This window comes from Bombina bombina, chromosome 2 (assembly GCF_027579735.1).
Source record: "Bombina bombina isolate aBomBom1 chromosome 2, aBomBom1.pri, whole genome shotgun sequence".
NCBI classification, from domain to species: domain Eukaryota; kingdom Metazoa; phylum Chordata; class Amphibia; order Anura; family Bombinatoridae; genus Bombina; species Bombina bombina.
In genome coordinates, this window is record NC_069500.1 from 107,046,878 (window position 1) to 107,068,181 (window position 21,304).

Genomic DNA, 21,304 nt, shown 5'->3' on the forward strand with positions numbered 1-21,304 from the left:
AAATGGGAAAACCTGTGCTCACTGCTCTGCACAGCAGTTTTAACAGTTTGGAAAAGTTCATATTATGTCTACCTTCAGAATAGAAAAATAAAATGACATAGAATATTAAGCAGGTTACAATAAACATGATAATGTCCAAAACTATATACACTAGAACAATTTAATTCTCAGTCTGAAAAGCAAGGTTTCAGTTCTAAAAAGCCCCAGGAATATTATCCTCTCACTTTCTCTCCTGTACTTTTTCATTCTGCAGTAATGTACTCTATTCATTTCAAGGCAATAAAATATATGTTTCTGCATTACATTTCATTATATAATAATACTGTGAACACAGAAAGAAGTTCAGTCTACAGCCAAAGCAGCTTTCTTAAATTTTATTCATGTTCACTGTATTGTATGTTCCAGTCTGTTTCATTGTGATTAATATTACTTGTCCATGTGCTGCATTGCACTGCTGCTGCTGTATATTATACATTTTCCACACAGGAACAGTTCTAATCGTCAACTGCCATAATATTATATCAATATGTTTTCCCTACAATTATATTATTCACTAATAAAACTCATTATATAAAGATTATCATAACTAGTTCCTCACTGTGATAATGTCTCCAAATATATTTACAATGTAAGGGCGGTACCTTAAAATAATATTCAATATGTATATATTTTTCCTTTTTTTAATCTCTGTACTATGCTATTCAACGTTTTCTTTAAAGGGACATATTACTGAAAAAATTACAAATTAGAGCATGTAATTTCCGCATTACTGATCCTAGCTCACAATCTGCAAAAGGGTTAAGTACTGCTGCGAGCAATTACACAATCCGCCATTCGTGTTTTGCATAAAAACAACATGTAATAAAAGAAATGTGCAGTCGTTTGCAGGTGAATGTAAATAAAAACTGCAAATTTTTACATACTCAATGCATTGTCCAAAAACAATAAACAAGCGTCCCTATTACGAAAAATAAAGAAAATAATGTATGTGACAAAAAAAATGTAGTTGACTCATTTGCAGTGGTTAAAACTATTAATCTAGACTTTTCTGCAGGCAGGAAGTTCAAATTTACACTAATCAATATTATTTTAACTATTTCTTTGTCAGTTGATGGATTCCTGTATCAGGCAATAACTATCTAAGTTTCAATTGTGTCCCTTGCAGTCATGACACCATTAATACAAAAATAAAAAATAAAAATGAAAAATACATATTGGTGCTGATGCTGTCTTGTAGCGGTAGCACTAGCTACTGCTTTAATTTCTTTTTAACTGCTTAAGCTGTTACCTTGCTGATCCTCTGCTGCCTTTAAGACGTAACCCATAGCAGACAAACTGATTTTTGTTAACAAATTTCAAACAAACCCCTTAAAATACCATTATAGTAAAATATGACAGGGTCTAATTCTTTAGAGCAGGGGTCAGCAACCTTGGCACCCCCAATATTTTGGAACATCATTTCCCATGATGCTCAGGCACACTTAAGGCTGGCTGAGTATCCTCAGCAGAAACACTGCTGATCCAATTAGCAGCGCTAGTTCCCCATTTTATTACAGGACTAGAGACTCATATTTTGCTTAACTCTTTCTTTATTACTACTATTTCATAGTAATAAAACAGTTTAAACATATAGAAAAAGTATCCTGAAACACAGCACAAAATAAATAACCAATGCGATGGCAGTTATTGTTGTTGCAGAGGAAAACAACCAATGAGATCTTTCTGGATGTCGATAAGCTGACCATACAGCAGTAAAACCTCCGCTTTCTTTTTGCTGCTCTGTGCAGATAAGTTGGACAATATTATCTAATGTATCTAATGCTACTTCTCAGCACTATATAACATATATTATTTTTTCTATTTTCTTGTTCTACACTTTTTATTTTCCCTTCTGTTTTGTTCATTTCTTTTTTTTTTTTTTTTTTAAATTGACTTTTACTGTTTGATAAAAGTAATAAAATGGTTAGACATTAAATTAATTACATGAAATAATTAGCACATAACAAAGTGCACCAATCACAATGCGAGAAACACACAAAGAAGGGTAAGGGAGATAACATGCAAAAGTTTACATCTCTCCCAAGAGGCAAAGTACAATAAAAGTACAACATAGAACTATATACAGAATAGAGCTACAAAACCCCTCCACCCCTTCATGCAAAGAAGCATTGCTCTAGGTCACCTTCATACAGAAAAGCAGTGAAGTAAAAAACACATTCACACAAGAAAGCAGTACTACCTCAAACAGCTTAAAGACAGTGCACCTCATTACAATTTGTATACAGTGGAACAATATTTTGTGTTCTTACACTTTCATACACAATGTTGTTACCACTATCGTCCATACACATTCATACGGAATTCAGTTACTCCTTTCATATTAAACCATAGTATAATCACATATCCTATAAAGAAATGTAATGCCCATACTCTCCTATACAGAGTTAAATTACTGTTCCTTGCACCGTTTAACAAAGGGTAGAAGTTCAGTTCCTGGTTACTAGAGGCCACACAGCACACATATGCGTTCGCAAATGTCCCTTTTCCAAATATCTGGAACAGGGTTGATCTGTATAAGAACCTAAATTGTTGCATTAAATAGTAAGTAAAAATATATGTTGTGTCCTATGAGACTGAGAGGAGCACTCATTCTTCTTTAAGACTTGGAAAAGTCTATTCTGCAACCTATAAGACGCCAGAGATTTGCCTCATCTGCATAGGGGCAGTCTGTAAACTGCTCACTGGATTGGATAGGCCCAAGCTCTACCCTGTAAAGTGAGTGTTTATGTATCCTTCTACCCTTATAAAATTATGACATGCTGCCTGGTAGGTTGGCACCCACTTTGTCAATTACAAAAGGGGAACATTCCCAGTCTATATATGTTTAGGCTGTTGTGCTGTCCTTGCTAGTGCCCTCCTCTTGTATAGATTCCTTGTCGCCTCCTCCCAAAGAACTGGATACTCGCCCAGAGAGTTTGTATGCTGCTAAGCTCCTGCACACGTTCTGGGGAAGGCCCCCACTTTATGAAGCCTGGCTCATTCTGCAAAAACAGTAAAACTGTATTGTGCACTGTCTTGTAGTATAACTCGTCCTTCTTGCACAGGTGCTGGGCTCCACTGCGGTATTCATGCTGAAAGGCATTAAGAAGCAGCTGGTGTCATTTAAAGCGGCTGTTCTCCATGCGAATGAAGGCAGGTGTAGGAGGATCTCTCCACTCAGGTATAAAGATGATGAATGATAGAGGCTTCTCTGAATTCTCCAAATGTTCTCAAAATGTGTCACCATGGCATCCATTAGTTCTTCGCTAAATGGAGGATTTGCCTCAAAGGAACCGCTGACTGGGAAGAAACTCAGACAAGGCCCCCTGGACCCAAAGTATCCATCTGTGTCTGGAAAGGCTGAGCAGTACTGCTTGAAATAACAGTTTAAAGGGGAAGCAAAGCATTCAGCAATAACTTCAAAAATTTGGTGAAGAGCCTGGAACACATTGACTGGTAGTGCCCCCTGAAGACCAGATCCCTCAAACTGTGCAGTGCCAAGCTTCACCTGATATCTGCGCAAAAGACAACACACCCGAGCCAGGAATTGTCTGTTCCAGGATCATCTATACTGCTGAGGCGATAGAGCTGAAACAGTTTACTGAAATAGCTCTGATTAACCCTCACTGATTCCCCTTTATATCGCATATACACCAAGCTTCCATAAGAGGGCAGTGTTGGCACAGACAGTCATACAGGATGACACATCACCCGTTTGTCTGGTGACGAACTTACTGGGCCAGGCTCTTGTATGTTGGCTTCACGAAGTAGTGCTAAGTGCTTCTCACGAATCCTCTTCACATACTCTCGAGATATGTGAAATATTTTACTACATATACCCTCCACTGAATCTTTGGCCACAGCTGTCATGTGGGGGCCACACTGTCTACGAAGATGTTCCAGTTGGTCCATATAGTCCTCCTTGGTTTCTAATTGGTCTCTCCTTAGCCAGCTAAACGTGTCTTCCACATTCCACTTCACCAGCTTCCTGCTGTCTGAAGAGGCACTCCTTGATTCGATAAGCCGTTTGGCAGCCTCAGCATATTTAAACAGAAGGCGCTTTGCTTCTTCACGATGCTTAATTCTTGATAACCTCATGGGAATGTCATTCATGATTTCTCGGAACATGGATGGAGATACTGCAGGGTCACAGTCACTAGGCAAAAGAGGGTCTGGGCTATGATCAAGAACTTTTCTCTCCAGAAGCCAGCGGTTGAAAGATTCCCTAGGAGGGTCAATGCCCTCTCTCTGCTGGCACAGCTCTCAGTAATGTTGCTGCAACTTCAGTACAAGCTGTGACCGTAGAAGCTCTACTTCAGGGTGTAGTGGTAATGCTTGCAAGGGTGGGGGTAGAGCATGTGAAGATGGTGGTGGTTTTACCACAATGTTGCTCTGAATGTCCAAATCCCAGTAAATATCAGTAACTTTCAGTAGGGCGGTAAGCTGCTTTTCATCCACCCAGGAATTATCGGCGAGCTGGGTACTGCTGCTGTTGGAGTAACAGGTGTAGGATCCATCTTTGGCTTCTTAATGATTTCACCACCTGCCATCTCTTCAGACAGTCTCCTCTTTTGGGACTTGTTCTCTTTGGGTGTCTCTGGAGTTGCTCCTTCTGCTGGAACTGGAGCCGCATTGAGACCCAGAGGGTCCGAAATGACATCATGCTGACCAAGCACTGGCATCTCCCACAGCGATTGATTTGTAAAGCGATTAAAGTAATAAGGCCGGCTCTCCCTCTTACTCCAGCATTTTTCCCAGCCAGCCTGAACAAGTTCATCTGGAAGGTCAGTGTGTGGACGAGGGGGCCGGGGTGAATGTGATGTGCTTGGGGAGAGGCTGATCAGGGCTGCCTCCTCTTGGGGACTCCCATGATTTTCACGGGCCATCTCTTAAACCAGGGTAAGCTCCGTCATAGACTCCAGTTCGTTCGCTGCTATCCCGCCTCCGCCTCTCCTTCCCCGCTGGGGCTGCCATCTTGTATTCTATTCCAGCCCCTGTTTTGTTCATTTCATTCTTCTATTTTACTTTTTGTTTTTCCATTTTTTCCACATTTTCTAACTTTTACTACTTTAATTTTTCCCCTTCTCCTCCTTTCACTATATTTTATTTGTTATTTATTTGTTATTTCTTTTATTAATTTATTTTATATAATTAAACATTTTTTATTATTATTTTTTTTCCATTCTGGGACACTGCATTGTTCCGGAATGAAGGTGCCCGGGACCCTGGGACAGACCTTCAAAATGCGGGACTGTCCCGTGCTCTTCTCCGTTCTGGTATTTACGCACTCTTCTCACAGCATCTCCTCACAGCACACCCACCATCTTGTGGGCACATCTTCTCACCGCTTCAATTTCCCACTTCTTCTCCGCTTTCTTATCAATCTCCAACTGATTAGTTTTACTTCTCCTACAATTAACAAATTGCTAATACTTTTTGACCCTTACAAATGATAATGCAAAGAATTTGTTATCCAACTTGTAATCTATTCATTACATTATCCAGTCTTTGTCTTGTAGGCAGTCTCTTAGAAGGTTTATACTCTTTAGTTTGAAATGTTGATAAGTTGCAAATGGATCATGGCTGAGGCAGGCATAGATAAAGATTTTTCTGTGCACTCTATTCGAGGCACTATAGCTTCTAAAGCTTTGAGTTTAGCAACTTTACAATATATTTTGAATGCTGCTGATTGATATAATTAAAATGTTTACATTTATTTTAAGCCTATTTCTCAAGCAACCTCTTCTCTTTTGAATGATTAATTTTGCTTTAAACTAGCAAAATATGAGTCTCTGGTCCTGTAATAAAATTCAGAGTATCATAGCAACAGGTAGACAGAAGTGTTGCAATACCAAGGGATAAAGCAGATCAGGCAGGGCAAGCAAAAATATCAGAAGGCAAAGATTCCAAGGGAGAATACTAGACCCTAAGCTCAGCAGCAAGTAATACAAGTACTATAATAGAACACCCATGAAGCACAAAGCACAAACCTATACACGGATGCCAAACAGAAGCAGGAAGATCCTTATAAAGGGAAAAAAAATCGCTAAGCACAATAATAGTGCGCATGCGATAAAGTAACATTACCACAATAACGCTCCTAAATAAAGCAGACACTTGGACAAAGTGTATAAAATAAATGTAAAGCTAAAATATAATAGTGCCTAAAAATACAGCAGCGCTAAGTATAGGGTTGCCACCTTTTGCCCCAAAAAATCCTGGACACTTTCTAAGTGGGCGTGGAGAGGGCGTAGTTTGGGGGCGTGGTTTGGGGCGTGGCTTGTCGCGGCCTTAAATTCATTATGAAATTCATTTTTGTGACACATATATATGGGTGATGGGGGAAACCAGACGTGGACTCCTTGCCCAGTGTGCTTAGAGGAATGTGGCTGCACCTCACTGACGAGGCCCATAGGAGGCCGAAACGATCGTCTGGGGTTGTCATGTTCCTTGTTCAGAGGAGAATTGCCTGGTATTTCGGGGCTGGACTGACCTTAATTGGCAGGATCAGACTGATATACTTCAGGAAAGTTTTCTTCTGTGAAAAGCACACTGGTCTAAAAGAGGCTGCTTCCGGGTGGTAAATCGCCATAGAACAAGCCACTGAGCTGTTGTTCGTTCCTGGTAGAGCGCTTCTCTCTTCGTATGCAAATTATATATATATATATATATATATATATAATATATATATATATATAATATATATATATATATATATATAATATATATATATATATAATATATATATATATATATATATATATATAATATATATATATATATAATATATATATATATAATATATATATATATATATAATATATATATATATAATATATATAATATATATATATATAATATATATAATATATATATAATATATATAATATATTATATATATTATATATATTATATATATTATATATATAATATATATTATATATATATATATATATATATATATATATATATATATATATATATATATAATAGATCTAGTGGCAGCAGAGATTAGTGGGACCGAGATAACAAACAAGGAGAGCATATTGCAGGCTGATCCCTTCTCCTGCTTCAGTGTTTGTCAAAGACCCAGGCTGCCACCCCCAGATCTTTGTTCAGCATGCTCCCTCATCTGTACCTGGAAGTCGGCCAGGATCCTCTCTCTGTCGGTGTGAGGCTGGGCTGAGCTCGGGGATCTGTGCCGGGGCCTGTGATGTGCAGTGCTCTGAGTCCGGAGCCTGGCTCTTTCTGCTGTCCCACTCCCTCCCAGCCGCTGTACTCTCTCCCTCAGCCGCACGGCGCTTTCACCTCACACATCAAGGTCGCAATGAGAAGCGGTTCGCGACTGTTGACACCACGTGATCACCCGGCATAGATAGCATTGTCACCATGGCAACCTGGGGCTGCCTGTCAGTAAGGCTAATACTGAGGGTGAATGGATAATACTGAGAGCTGTATGGTTCCCTACCCAGTCCTGATTAGTAACCCCGGGCTAAGCGCTCTTCTGGCCAGTTTATTTTTTGCAAATTCTTTGCTTGAGTCATTGCTTCGCCAGGGGAGCGCTTAGCCCGGGGCATTTGAGGCTAGTTCCGGGACACGGGACACAGAGCCTCAGACCGGGATTGTCCCGGTGAAACCGGGGCGGGTGGCAACCCTAGCTAAGTAACACGTCTAACAAGGACAGAGCGTACACAAAGTCAATAGTGCGTCTGTACTATAGCATGCTCACACAGCTCTCCTGTATAGTGCTCCTAAATACACAAGCATGCTCAAAACTTCAACAACACATGAGGCCCGACAGAGTGTTAGAGTTCTGCAACACACCCGGTCCAAAATAGCGAGCCTGAACTTAATAGCACGGCCAAGGAAAAGCAGGTAAGTTTAACATTACCCCTTCACAAGGATGCCCTCCAGGCTATCTGGGCTTAGTAGGATGTTTCCTATGGAAAGCTTGGATAAGTTGAGGTGCATGTCCATAACGGGCAGGCATCAAAGTTTTTTCTGCAATTAAGTAACCCTTCCAGTTCACCAAGTATTGTAACTGTCTGCCCATACGTCTAGAATCCAGGAGTTGATGAACCTTATACTCCAGATGACCCTCTACAGATACAGGAGGAGGATATCTTAAAGGTTGAGTTAACCAATTCTTGTATAAAGGGTTTAAGTAAGGACACATGAAAGGTATTAGGAATACGAAGATGTTTAGGCAGACTCAGTTTATAGGCCATGGGGTTTACTTGGTTCAAAATATGGAAATTACCTATAAATCTGGGACCCAATTTTGATTCACTTTAAAAGTAGAGGGTCTGGGACACTGTAAAATCAAATCAGGCTTACCGGGTCCATTGACACAGAAATTATGTATCCTAGGAAAGGAATCTCTGTCTGTCTGTCTGTTCAAAAGAGTATTTAGTTCCATGTTAAAACAAAATACCAGGAGCTCCATTATGTTGAGAAGAAGACAGCATCCTACCCTGAAAGCCTAAGATTCTTGTTTATAAGTATCTGCTGATCAGTTTGATCCTAAGTTTGTTTGTTTGTGTGAATGCTTACTGGGCACTATACTGACCACTGGGTTATAGCCTTGTCTGTGAGCTTTCTATGAATGTCATGATGATGGATTTACTCCTAATATGATCTTAAGCACCTGTTTATGCCTATTATATCTACCTTGCTATATATTATGTAACATGTGTTTGTCTGAGCAAACTGATTTTTGTTTTGTTATTGTTATTCCCTCAATAAAAAAAAAACATTTAAAAAAAAAAAAAAATAGGAATAATTTAGTTAATAATAGTAATATTATTTAGATTTATTTAAATAATATTTAAGTTAGGGGGTTGTTAGGGTTAGGGTTAGACTTAGGTTTAGGGGTTAATAACTTTATTATAGTGGCGGCGACGTTGGCGGCGTCAGATTAGGGGTTAATACATTTAATAGGCTATGTGGGCTATGGCGGTTTAGGGGTTAATACTTGAATAGGTTAATTGTGGTGTGGGCTATGGCGGTTTAGGGGTTAATAATTTAGTTATTACTTGCGGTGTGGGTTTGATGGCGGATATAGGGGTTAATAGTTTAATTAGGCGTATTGCGTTGTGGGGGGTTGTCAGTCTAGGGGTTAATACATTTATTATTAGTAGTGAGAGGGGGGATTGCGGATATAGGGGTTTTACGTGTCTGGCTTATTTTTGGGAGGCATGTTAGACTGTTACGGGAGATTTTATATTTCCTTTACTTTTCTTAGGTGTCGGCAGTTTCTAAAGTGCCGTAAGTCACTAGCGACTCTAGAAATTTGTATTTACGCTTATTTCTGGACATCGCTAGTTTATCAGACTTACGGCACTTTATGAACAACCAGTGGGGTATATGTAATACCCCGATTTGCAAGGTGAAATTACGGGCGGCGCAGGTTCCCACGCTTGCGCTGAAACCTGCGCTGTATATGTGATCGCGCCCAAAATGTTTAAGATTGTGTTGTTCCTGTCTGAGTTGTGACACTGCAGTAGCTTAGGTCTACTTGAAAAGGCAGTTTTTGTTCCTTCTATCCTGATACATACTTTAAAGGGATTTAAAAAGTCTGTTTCATTGTTTTAATAAAAAAAACACTTAGCAGTGGGTTATACTTAAAGAGATACTATTTTTGGTTCAACGCCCTGGATAGCGCTTGCTGATTGGTTGATACATTTAGCCACTAATCAGCAAGCGCCACCCAGGTGCTTAACCAAAAATGGGTCGGCTCCTAAGCTAAAAATTATTGCTTTTCAAATAAAGATAGCAAGAGAACGAAGAAAAATGATAATAGGAGTAAATTAGAAAGCTGTTTAAAATTGCATGCTGTATCTGAATCATAAACGAAAACATTTGGGTTTAGTATCCCTTTAATAGAAATAATTACAATATGTATTCATTATTTTAAAAAAATAAAAAAATTCCCTTTTATTTATATTTTTAACTGCATTCGTCAAAGGTATATTACTTCCTGTCACAAGCGGCTATGGTCCCTACAGGAAGTTTTCCTTTGATGTGGTTGCTAGGAGATATCTACTCTAGCTGCAGTCAGTTTATTGCCCATGTTTGCAGCAAAAACCATATGATAGCAGAACAAATAAGTTGTTTGCTTCTTTAACATAATCTGTTTCTTTTTATATTTACTTTGATTCAACTTTTTTTTTACTCAAGGAGCGCTGTTTCATATCCATAAAAATAAAAGGACGGATATAGGTATATCAAATTCTCATCCTTTCCCACAACCCAATGCCATCATACTAAGCGCTAGATTACGAGTGGAGCACAAACGTTTGCGCCCAATCGATAAGGGGATTATCCCAAGGGTTTGCGCTCGATGGGCTTACTGCTCGTATTACAAGTTGAAGTAAATGTGATCGCTTGAGCACAATCACAATTTAAGCTTATTTAAGCTAGAATGATTGCCACGACTTCAGAGCTCTGGTTTACTGTTTTGCGAAACATAAGTGTCACAAAACACATCAAAAATACATTACAAAGTATAGTTACACTTATAATAAGACTATCTAATAAAAAAAATATTCAAAAAACAATTGCACGCAAAAGTTATAAAGGCTCAAAGTTATGAGGTCTCAGGTGTTTGGAAAAAAAAGTCAGGCTTTAACATAGACAGACATACATATTCATGTCTAAATATGCAGATATATAAAGATATACAAAAAAAAGGAGCACCAATGGGCTGGTACTATCTACAAAAAAGTAGAGAGATCAGTCGAAGAATAAGTGTCTATAGCATAATATTTTTCTCTGCACGTGAATGTGAGGCATAACTAGATATTGTTACTGCACCCACATTTTAATAATACAGATGCTCAGATCTTAAGTGGGGTATCATGTCAGCAATTAACAGATTGAGTCATTTCCAGATGGTACAAGCACCTTAGGCTCTCTGAGCAAGTTCTGTTTTAAAATGCTGGTGCACGGTGCATACTTAAATACACTTTTGAAACAGCTATAGCTTTTATTAGAAGCATTTTTGCTAATGCATGTATATTACAAAATTGCTTCTGTTCATTACGGAAATGCATCCATGTAGTTTCCAATGTAGGCTGGAATATCCCTTTAAGTGCTAATCCAATATGAGTGCAAAGAAGTGCTAATCCAATATGAGTGCAAAGAACGTGTCCAAATAACCAGTGAAAAATAAAAATAGAAAAATTTGAAAAAATAAATGAAGATATAAAAATATGAAAATAATTTATAAAAATATATATATCACCAAAATTATTTTAAAAAAGAATCCTGAGTGATGTATATAGTCCACGTGTATATATGTAAGCCAGGTGAGAAACATGGCGGCGGGTGTTGGGATCCTGCTCTCTCCCTCCTGCACTTATCAGTACCTACCACCAATCCCATCTCTCTCCTTCTCCTCCTTTGAAGTCCACTGTATTCGCCCGTTCTCCCCACTCTTGCTCAGAGTGGCAGTCAACTATCACCCTCCTGGATCAGCCTCCCAATTCCTTTACAACTTTGCCGCCTGGTTTCCTCACTTTCCCTCTTAAAATATATCAACCCTAATTCTTGGGGACTTCAACATTCTCATTAACAACCCATCTGCTGCCTCTAAACTTCTTTCACTCACATAATCCTTCAGTCTCTCACAATCCACCCTATTCCCTACCCACCGTGATGGACACTCCATCGACCTGGTATTTTCCTACCTCTGCTCTATATCTAACCTCACCTGTCGCTCGTTTCCCATTTCAGACCATCACCTGGTCACCTATAATATTAATGCAACAGCTAAACCCACTTCTCCATCCTGCGCCCGCACCTGTAGAAATCTACACGCTGTGGATCCACTCCAATTTTCAAAAATCAATCAAGATCTCCCCCCTCACACTTCCACTATAACCTGTCCTGATCTCGCTACAGCACACTATAACAAAACTCTCTCCTCTGCACTAGACACACTTGCCCCTCCCCGACTGAACAAAACATCACGCCATCAGTTACATCAGTGGCACTCTCAGCAAACACGTTATTTGCAAAAATGCTCCCATACTGCTGAGCGTGTCTGGAGGAAAACTCACTCTGAACCTGATTTCATACACTATGGGCTCCATGTACTAAGCAGTCAGCGAGCTACCCGCAACAAATCTTGCGTCAAAACTCGCAAACTGATATGTACAAAGTCGTCAACTATGTTCAAACTCGCATCTTTAAAATTGCGAGCGTACTTATCCGCCAAACCTCGCTACCTCTCCATTTTTCACTGTAATTAGACACATTTGACCACCAACTCGCCAAAAACGAATGTACTAAAAAATCTATTTGTCCGCTCGCTACAATTTCCGCTCCCACCTCGTTATTTTTGCCTCGCCACCTTTTAGGTGGCGGGCAAGGTACAAAACAATAGGAAAGTCAATCTAGACGCCAGTCTAGACATATATAAAAGGCAGTAATATCAGCATTGTACAGCATAACTGGCGTCTAATTTGTCTCTCATTTCCATGTACATAAATTGCGCCAAATTTGTCGACTGTAATTAAAGAGTAATCTATATTTTAAATTTGTATTGTATAGTTGTCAATCTTTATAATTATTTTTATATTAATATTTATATATTATCATATCCAGATGAAGCCATATCCAAATTGTAAATAAATATTACAAAAATAACGCTCTGTTATCACTCTTCAAAAATTTTTGAACAATAATAAAGTTGTTTAGATAAGTTGAACTTTTATAGGAGCAAAATTCTATTCCCGCGTCTACTATGATGTTCGTGACACCTAGCATGTCACGTGTTAATAATTGGCCAGACAATTCAACTGAAAGTTAAGTACATTAGCTTAGTCGCGGCGAGCGAGGCGTCAAATTTATCAATAATCCGCCACTGCTCGCAGAGGGCTAGACTTGTCTATTTATTGGGGGATTATTAGTACATAGTGACAGCGGACACCATTTCGCCTGCGGCGAGTAACGGCGAGTTTATCCGCGTCTAAAATGACGTATGAATTGACGGCTTAGTACATGGAGCCCTATAAGTTTATTCTTTGCTCATACACTTCTGCCCTTCACTTAGCCAAGCAAACCTATTTCTCTTCTCTCATATCTACTCTTTCCTTAAACCCTAAACGACTCTTCTCCACCTTTAACGCTCTCCTCTACCCACCTGCTCAACCACCCTGTCTATCTTTAGTGCTCAAGACCTGGCAGACTACTTTTTAAACAAAACACGTACTATCCAAAGCAACATCACATCACCAACCTGCAATATTGCAACAGGCCCAGTTACTCCCTCTGCCACCCTCTACATCTTCCATCCAGTCACTGAGAATAAAGCTTCTTCAGTACTATCTTCCTCACGCCTCACTACCTGCCCGCTCGACTCTATCCCTTCCCATCTAATACCCTCCCTGTCTTCCACCCTCACTCCTGATCTTACTCACATCTTCAACCTATATCTCTCTACTGGTTCATTCCCATCTTCTTTCAAACACACAAACATCACTCCCATACTCAAAAAACCCTCCCTCGACCCTAATTCTCCTGAAAGCTACCGCCCCATATCACTGCTTCCACTAACATCAAAACTGCTTGAAAAACTAGTTTACAATCGCCTAACCCACTTCCTGTCCACCAACTCTTTGCTTGACCCCCTACAATCTGGATTCACTCCTATCTTTCTCACAGGTCTTTCTCTGTGTCATTTGCCGGCGACTCCTTCCTATACCATGCCTGTCTGTTGGAGTACCTCAAGGATCTGTTCTGGGTCCTCTACTCTTCTCCATTTATACTTCTTCACTGGGTAAACTTAACAACAGTTATGGCTTCAATTATCACCTCTATGCTGATGACACCCAGATCTACCTCTCCACCCCTGCTCTCTCTCCCTCTGTCCTTTCTCATGTCAGTGACTGCTTATCTGGTATCTCTTCCTGGATGGCCTCTCACCACAATACATGTGTAGGTATAGCTATATATTGTACCAAAATATCATCAGATATATGTACAAATATGTACAGTATTTATGAATAAATAGAACATATTTTGTTATGTGAAGAACATTAGAATGTGTAATATTCATATTTTCATGTCGGGTTAGTGCAAATGAGAATATGTGATCGGGTTTGCGTGAGTGTGGGGAACACGTGAACGCACATGCAATATTCTAACTTCAGATTTATTTATTATCTATTGACTTGCATTTTAGTCAACTAGTGCTGTGTTGTGCACAACTCCGGGAGTGAGCACAATGTTATCTATATGGCTCACATGAACTAGCACTCCCCTGTTGTGAAAAGCAAATAAAAAAGCATGTGATAAGAGGCTGTCTGTAGTGGCTTAGAAACAGGCACACATTTAGAGGTTTAAATGTTATAAATGATATTAATATAACAATGTAGGTTGAGCAAAGCTAGGGAATGGGTAGTAAAGGTGTTATCTATCTTTTTAAACAATAATAATGTTGGTGTTGACTGTCCCTTTTAAAAACAGCCTCCTCTTCAACCTCTCTTCCCACCTCCTTGATATCCACTATATTCCTCACCCTCTAACACAGCTTCCTCTTCACCACATATTTCACAGTCTGCTTCACACCCTCTTATTCCTCTCTCTCTTATGCACAGTGCCCTCCTGTTACACACAACCTTCTCCTTACCCACTCACTCCATCTTCTTTACACATAGCCCTGCTTATCCTCTTAGCTCCCTGTCCCTCACATGCCAGTCCTTGCTCACCCTCTCATCCCCCTCTCTCTTGAAAATAACTCAATCTTCTTAAAGGGACAATTAACACAAATTGTAAGCTGCATAACAATGCATCTTTATATCTGAGAAGTATTTTGCAATGAATAATGCAGCCTTATTTTGTCAAATGAGCATATTATTTTATGGGTTTTTTTTTCCACTGATTTCCCTGTCCCGAGAACAAAATAACCCTTGCTAACCAATCAGAGACTAATACCCAGATAGAGCATGAACTGTGTTTGCCCATGGGCAGTTAAGATAAGACTGGGGTAGCCTGCCCACTTCTATTAGGTGATTTAGCATTGATTCATCTTAGTTAATCACTAAAAAAATGATTTTGGTATTTAAATAAAGAGTAGACATATATTCCTTTTTAAACATTATCTAAAAGCTAAATACAGGTGGCCCTCGTTTTACAACGGTTCGATTTACACCGTTTCAGAATAACAACCTTTTTTTTCCAGTCATGTGACTGCTTTTGAAAAGCATTGAGAAGCAGTGTATTTATTAAAATAGCCAGTAGGTGGAGCTGTCCGCTTATGTTGCAGCAAAGCCAAGCAAGCTGAAATTAATCAGTTTAACCAGACCTGAGCTATCGAGCAGATTTTAAAGGAACAAGATCTTCCTGTCTATAACTCAGTCCAGATTGGAATGCATAGAAAGAACTGTTTGTAGAAAAATCTAAGTGAAGTCTGTGTTGTGTGATTATTTTATTAGATTTATAATGCTGTTTAGCAAATGTGTTTGTTCATTTAACTTAGTTTAATTATATATTCTGTGTCATGTGATTATTTTATTAGGTTTATAATGGTGTCTAGCATGTAAAGTCTTCATTTCAAAGCTTTTAAAATAATGTATTAGGTGTTACTTATGACAATTTTGAGAGGGGCCTGGAACCTAACTCCCTCACTTCCCATTGACTTACATTATAAACTGGGTTTCAATTTACAATGGTTTCGATTTGCAACCATTCCTTCTGGAACCTAACCCCGGCGTAAACTGAGGGCTACCTGTATCTATAAATATACGGTATACATATTTATATATACACAATAATATTAAAGGGACAGTCCAAAATAAAGTTTCATGATTCAGATAGAGAATGTAATTTTAAACAATTTTCCAATTTACTTTTATCACCAATTTGCTTTGTTCTCTTGGTATTCTTAGTTGAAAGCTAAACCTAGGAGGTTCATATGCTAATTTCTAAGCCCTTGAAGGCCGCCTCTTCTCTCAGGGCATTTTGACAGTTTTTTACCACTAGAGGGTGTTAGTTCATGTGTGTCATATAGATAACACTATGCTCACGCACGTGGAGTTCAAGTGAGCCAACTCTGATTGGCTAAAATGGATGCCTGTCTTAAAGGACCAGTCAACACATCAGATTTGCATAATCAACAAATGCAAGATAACAAGACAATGCAATAGCACTTAGTCTGAACTTCAAATGAGTAGTAGATTTTTTTCTAACAAATTTCAGAGTTATGTATATTTCCACTCCCTTTGTACTATGTGATAGCAATCAGCCAATCACAAATGCATATAAATATAGTTTGTGAATTCTTGCACATCCTCAGTAGAATCTGGTAACTCAAAAATTGTAAATATAAAAGACTGTGCACATTTTTTTTATGGAAGTAAATTTGAAAGTTGTTTAACATCACATGCTGTATCTGTGTCCCTTTAACAACTGAAATAAGGGGGCAGTTTGCAGAGACTTAGATACAAGGTAATCACAGAGGTAAAAAGTGTATTAATATAACTGTGTTGGTTGTGCAAAACTAGGGAATGGGTAATAAAGGGATTATCTATATTTTTAAACAATAAACATTCTTGTGTAGACTGTCTCTTTAAAACCTAAACTATCTTATAAGCTCACTACTATTACAAATAATACTTTTCCTATCATGATTGTTGATGCTAAACTGATAATCTACCTTAAAAAAGCAGATGAGTGTGAGATTGGAGGGGGGTAAACAAAACGTCATAGATAAATTAACTAAATGTATAACCCAAGCCTCCCTGGGATAAAGTGGAACAAGTACAATTGACTATTTTTTTGATGCACTGTTTCTTGTAAAGGGGTTAACCACATAGTTAAAGGGACAGTGTACTGTGAAATTGTTTCCCCTTAATGTGTTTCCAATGACATGCTATAGCAGTTGCAGAGTAAAAAATGTATGGGTAATAGCTCCTTTGCTTTCTTTTTCTATTTAAAAATTAGCTGGTTTTAGTCTTTGAAACCACAATCCATTAAAATGGTATGGCCTTGCAGGGAGATTAGATATCTTCATCTAATCACTTTTTATTAGGGATGTGCATTTGTTTAGTTATGAATACAAATTTATACAAGAAACTAATATCTGAACGAATGCACCAACTACATTTAAAGAAAACAAAGAGATACTGACAAAATTTGTCAGTATTCATTAATTTTCTTTAAATTACCTTTAGGAGTTAAAATACCTCTACCTTGCTGGAGAACTGTGCTAATCCTAACCCTTCTTCATAGAGCTCCGCACAGCTCTAACTGGATGCTTAGGGCTAGATTTATCAACGCTGAGGCATACAGGGGCGCGTATACGCGCCCCTGTACACCTCAGCTCGCCTGTGGCGGGGCGAAATTACCTGCGGGTAATTAACATTGCACACGAGCGCAATTTTGCGCTTGCATGCAATCCCGCCCCCTGCCCGCGCACAGCCAATCACGCGCGGGCAGGAGCTGTCAATCTCCTCGGTCGGACTCGACCGAGGAGATTGAATTTTACCACAATAGAGGTGGCGTAGATGTTAGGGAAGCAGCGGTCTGGTGACCGCTGCTTGATAAATCAAGGCGAGCAAGTTCTTGAGAGAACTTGCTGCCGTAGAGGCTTGATAAATCGAGCCCTTAGTGTGGTGGATCCCAGGGCCTAAATTTTCTCTGCTGCACGTTTACTTTTTATACACTAAAAGGCTTCCTTATGTTATCTCTGCTAGAATAACAAAGAACAATACAGTACTAAGGCCCGATGATCGAAAGTCCTGCAATGTGGCAATATATATTCCAAAATGATCCGTCGCAATGTTGAGCAACCCGGCAAAATATTCCAAGCTGTCGACATTATTGTTTAAAGCCATTTTACTATACAACTCTATGGGTGGAGATGCTGGCGATATATTCCAACCAGCATCGCCACCGACATTGACGTTGTAAAGTAAAGGATCCCTTTGTAATATATAGTTCACAACCTAATAAATATATCTATTTACCCCTAAACCACCAATACCCCACTGCAATAAAGTCCTTACTCTACTTAACCCATAAACCGCCTAAACTCCTTACCCCCATCTCAAACACCCCAAACCTATTAACTCCTAATCACAAACTACTCCTACACTACTTAACTCCCTAACGTTTAACCCCCCAGACTCCTTACACCCCCTTTACAGAAAATTAAAAAACTAACAAGGTCTATCCTGAAACTTAAGTCCCATTTAAAAAAAAAAAAAAAAAAAAAAGCCCAGCTCAAAATAAAAAATGTTATACTAACACTAAAATCTTCTCCAAAAATTGCCCTGAAAAGGGCAATTGGTAGGACATTGCCTTAAAGCGATTACAGCTCTTTTTTAATAAAAAATAAAAAAGCCCTATTCAAAAAAGTCTATTTAAAAAAATAAGAAGCCCTATATTAAAAAAAAGCACACCCCAAAAAAATCCTAATGCTAAACCACAAAGTTTCTACTCATCCAACCTGAATCCAGTTCCTACGTGATAAAGCTCTGGTGGTGCTCCTTTTTATCCATGGCGGCAGTCTCCATCCAACCTCATTCTTGACGGCAGTCTTCATCCATGGCAGCACTCCGCTGTGGCTGTCCTCATCCATCCGGTCTTCATGCATCTTCCATCCGATGCTTTTTCGCTTATTCTGCTCTCCTGTCCAATGTCCTTTTCATGTGGTCACTGCTGCACACTAAAGCTTGAATTTGAGGTACCGCTTTATGAAGGAGTGGTCTTGCATTCTGATTGGCTGATTTTCAAATTTAATTTATTTTAAATCAGCCAATAGAAAAAAACTGTCATTCTATTGGCTGATTTGAATTTGAAAATCAGACAATCAGAGGACGTGGGATAGAAGATCACAAGATCAGAAGAAGCATTGGATGGAAGATGGATGAAGATGGGGGGGGGGGGTGTCGAGAGGAAAGCCCCAGCAGAGTGTCTTCATGGATGACCGCCACCATGGATGAAGAGGAGCACTGCTGGAGCTGATCATGTAGATTAGCAGAAGACGATATCCCTACTGTTCAATAGCCAATACTTACATACTTAAAATTTTAGTATAGGTGAAGATATAGCAGGCAAAATCAATTATTTTAAATTACAAAATAAAAGAGATATTTGTAAACAATTTAATACAGTCTAGCAGGTAAAATGGATCCTTAGGAACACATAAACGGTTAGAATTCATGCTCACCTCTGCACACCCTGCAGCATGTGTAACTTATAAATGTCCAGGAAAACATGACAGAGGTAGCAACCCTAATTGCAACAACTTTTTAAGCTCAGTGTTCCTTAAAAAGAAAACTTTTCCAGAGTTTTCTATATTTATAAGTTTGGGCACAATACTGTATGGTCTTAATTTTTTTATATATTTCACTTTGTCAATTGGTTGATTTGAATTTGAAAATCAGCCAATCGGAGGACGTCGGACAAAAGATCACAAGATCAGAAAAAGCATTGGATGGAAGATGGACGAAGACGGGGGGCGGGGAGAGGAAAGCCCCAGCAGAGTGCCACCATGGATGACCGCCACCATGGATGAAGAGGAGCACTGCTGGAGCTGATCATGTAGGAGCCGGATTCAAGTTTGTTGAGTAGAAACTTTGGGGTTTAGTGTTAGGATTTTATTGGGTGGGCTTTTTTTTTCTTTATTTTCGTTTTTTAGTTTTTATTAAAAAAAGAGCAGTAATCACCTTAGGACAATGTCCTACTAAATGCCTTTTTCATGATAATCTTTTTTTAGGATGCCCTACAAAATGCTCTTCTAAGGGCAATTCCCAACCAAATGCCATTTTCATGGCAATCTTTTTTTAGGACAGGTTTTTTTAAATTAAGATTTTTTTTGGAACAGGGATTTTTTATTGGGCAAAAGAGCTTAATCACTTTAGGGCAATGCCCTACAAAATACCTTCTAAGGGCAATGCCCAACCAAATGCCCATATCAGGGCAATCTTTTTTTAGGATAGGACTTTGCTTTTAGATTAGGGATTTTTGTTAAATTAAAGAAAAAGAGATATAATCGTTTTAGTGCAATGCCCTACAAAATGCCCCTTTTAAGGCAATTTTCGGTGTAGGTTTTAGTGTTAGTATAGGGTGTTTTATTTTGGGGGCTTTTTTAAATGGGATTTTAGTTTTAGTATATGCTTGTTTTGGATGTTTTAGTTTTGGATTTTTGTGTGGTCATTTTTGTTGTTGTGGTTGTAATGTTATTGTTTTCTTTAATTTTCTGTAACTTAGGGGGTGTTAGGTTAGGGGTCTAACCAAGCTGTTCATAGATTGGGGTGGTTAGGTTAATAGGTTATGGAAGATTAGGGGTTAAAAGTGTAGCAGGGTAATATTGCACTGGGGTGAGGGCATGTGAGGGGTTAATAGTTTAGAGTAGCATTACAATTAAATACAAGATTTAAATTATATGTATTTTCCTGTATAATGCATATGATTTTAACTATTTTATAGATTTTAAACTTTTTTGTGTGTTCTTTTCATTATTTTAAACATTAATATATAATTTAAAATATAGAAATACTATGTTATCAAAGTCAGTAGTTGAAAATTTACATTTTTACATGACAGCATTTGTTTAACTGAGTAAGGTTAATCATATATTTTAAATTATATATTAATGTTTAAAATAATAAAAATAACACATAAAGAAAGATATTCAAAATCTATATAATGCTTAAAGGGCCATAATACCCAAATGTTTAAACACTTGAAAGTAATGCAGCATAGCTGTAAAAAGCTGACTAGAAAATATCTCCTGAACATCTCTATGTAAAAAAGAAAGATATTTTACCTCAAAAGTTCCTCAGTAGCGCCACCTCCCATTGTAAAGGATTTTTAAGCAGCATTTTAGTGTGTCTGTCATGGGACAGCTGAAAGAATGAGCCTCGTGAACTCTCATATAATTTCACCAATCAGGTAAAGGAAGCTTACTATGAAATCTCATGAGAGTTAAGTCAAATCTCCTGAGATCACAGTAAGAGTTCATGACCTCAGCACTGCTGATGCTGATTGGCTGCTGTTCATTTCTTCATTTTTTTTTTTATTTTTACCTGCAGCTGGGAGCAGGTGTAGTATAATGTTTTACACAGAACTTACTCTGCTGAGCTGAGGGGATTGTGAGGTAAAATATCTTCCTTTTTTACATAGAGATGCTCAGGTGATATTTTCCTGTCAGCTTTTTACAGTTATACTGCATCAGTTTCAAGTGATTTAGCATATGAGTATTATGTCCCTTTAAGTTAATACGCATTATACAAGAAAATGCATATCATTTTAA

At 38.5% G+C, this 21,304-nt stretch overlaps 1 pseudogene; it reads right to left on the reverse strand.

The window, feature by feature from the left end:
• Positions 1 to 2,884: 2,884 nt before the first annotated feature.
• Positions 2,885 to 4,987, reverse strand: LOC128646866 (mRNA (2'-O-methyladenosine-N(6)-)-methyltransferase-like; annotated as a pseudogene).
• Between the last annotated feature and the right edge of the window lie 16,317 nt (positions 4,988 to 21,304).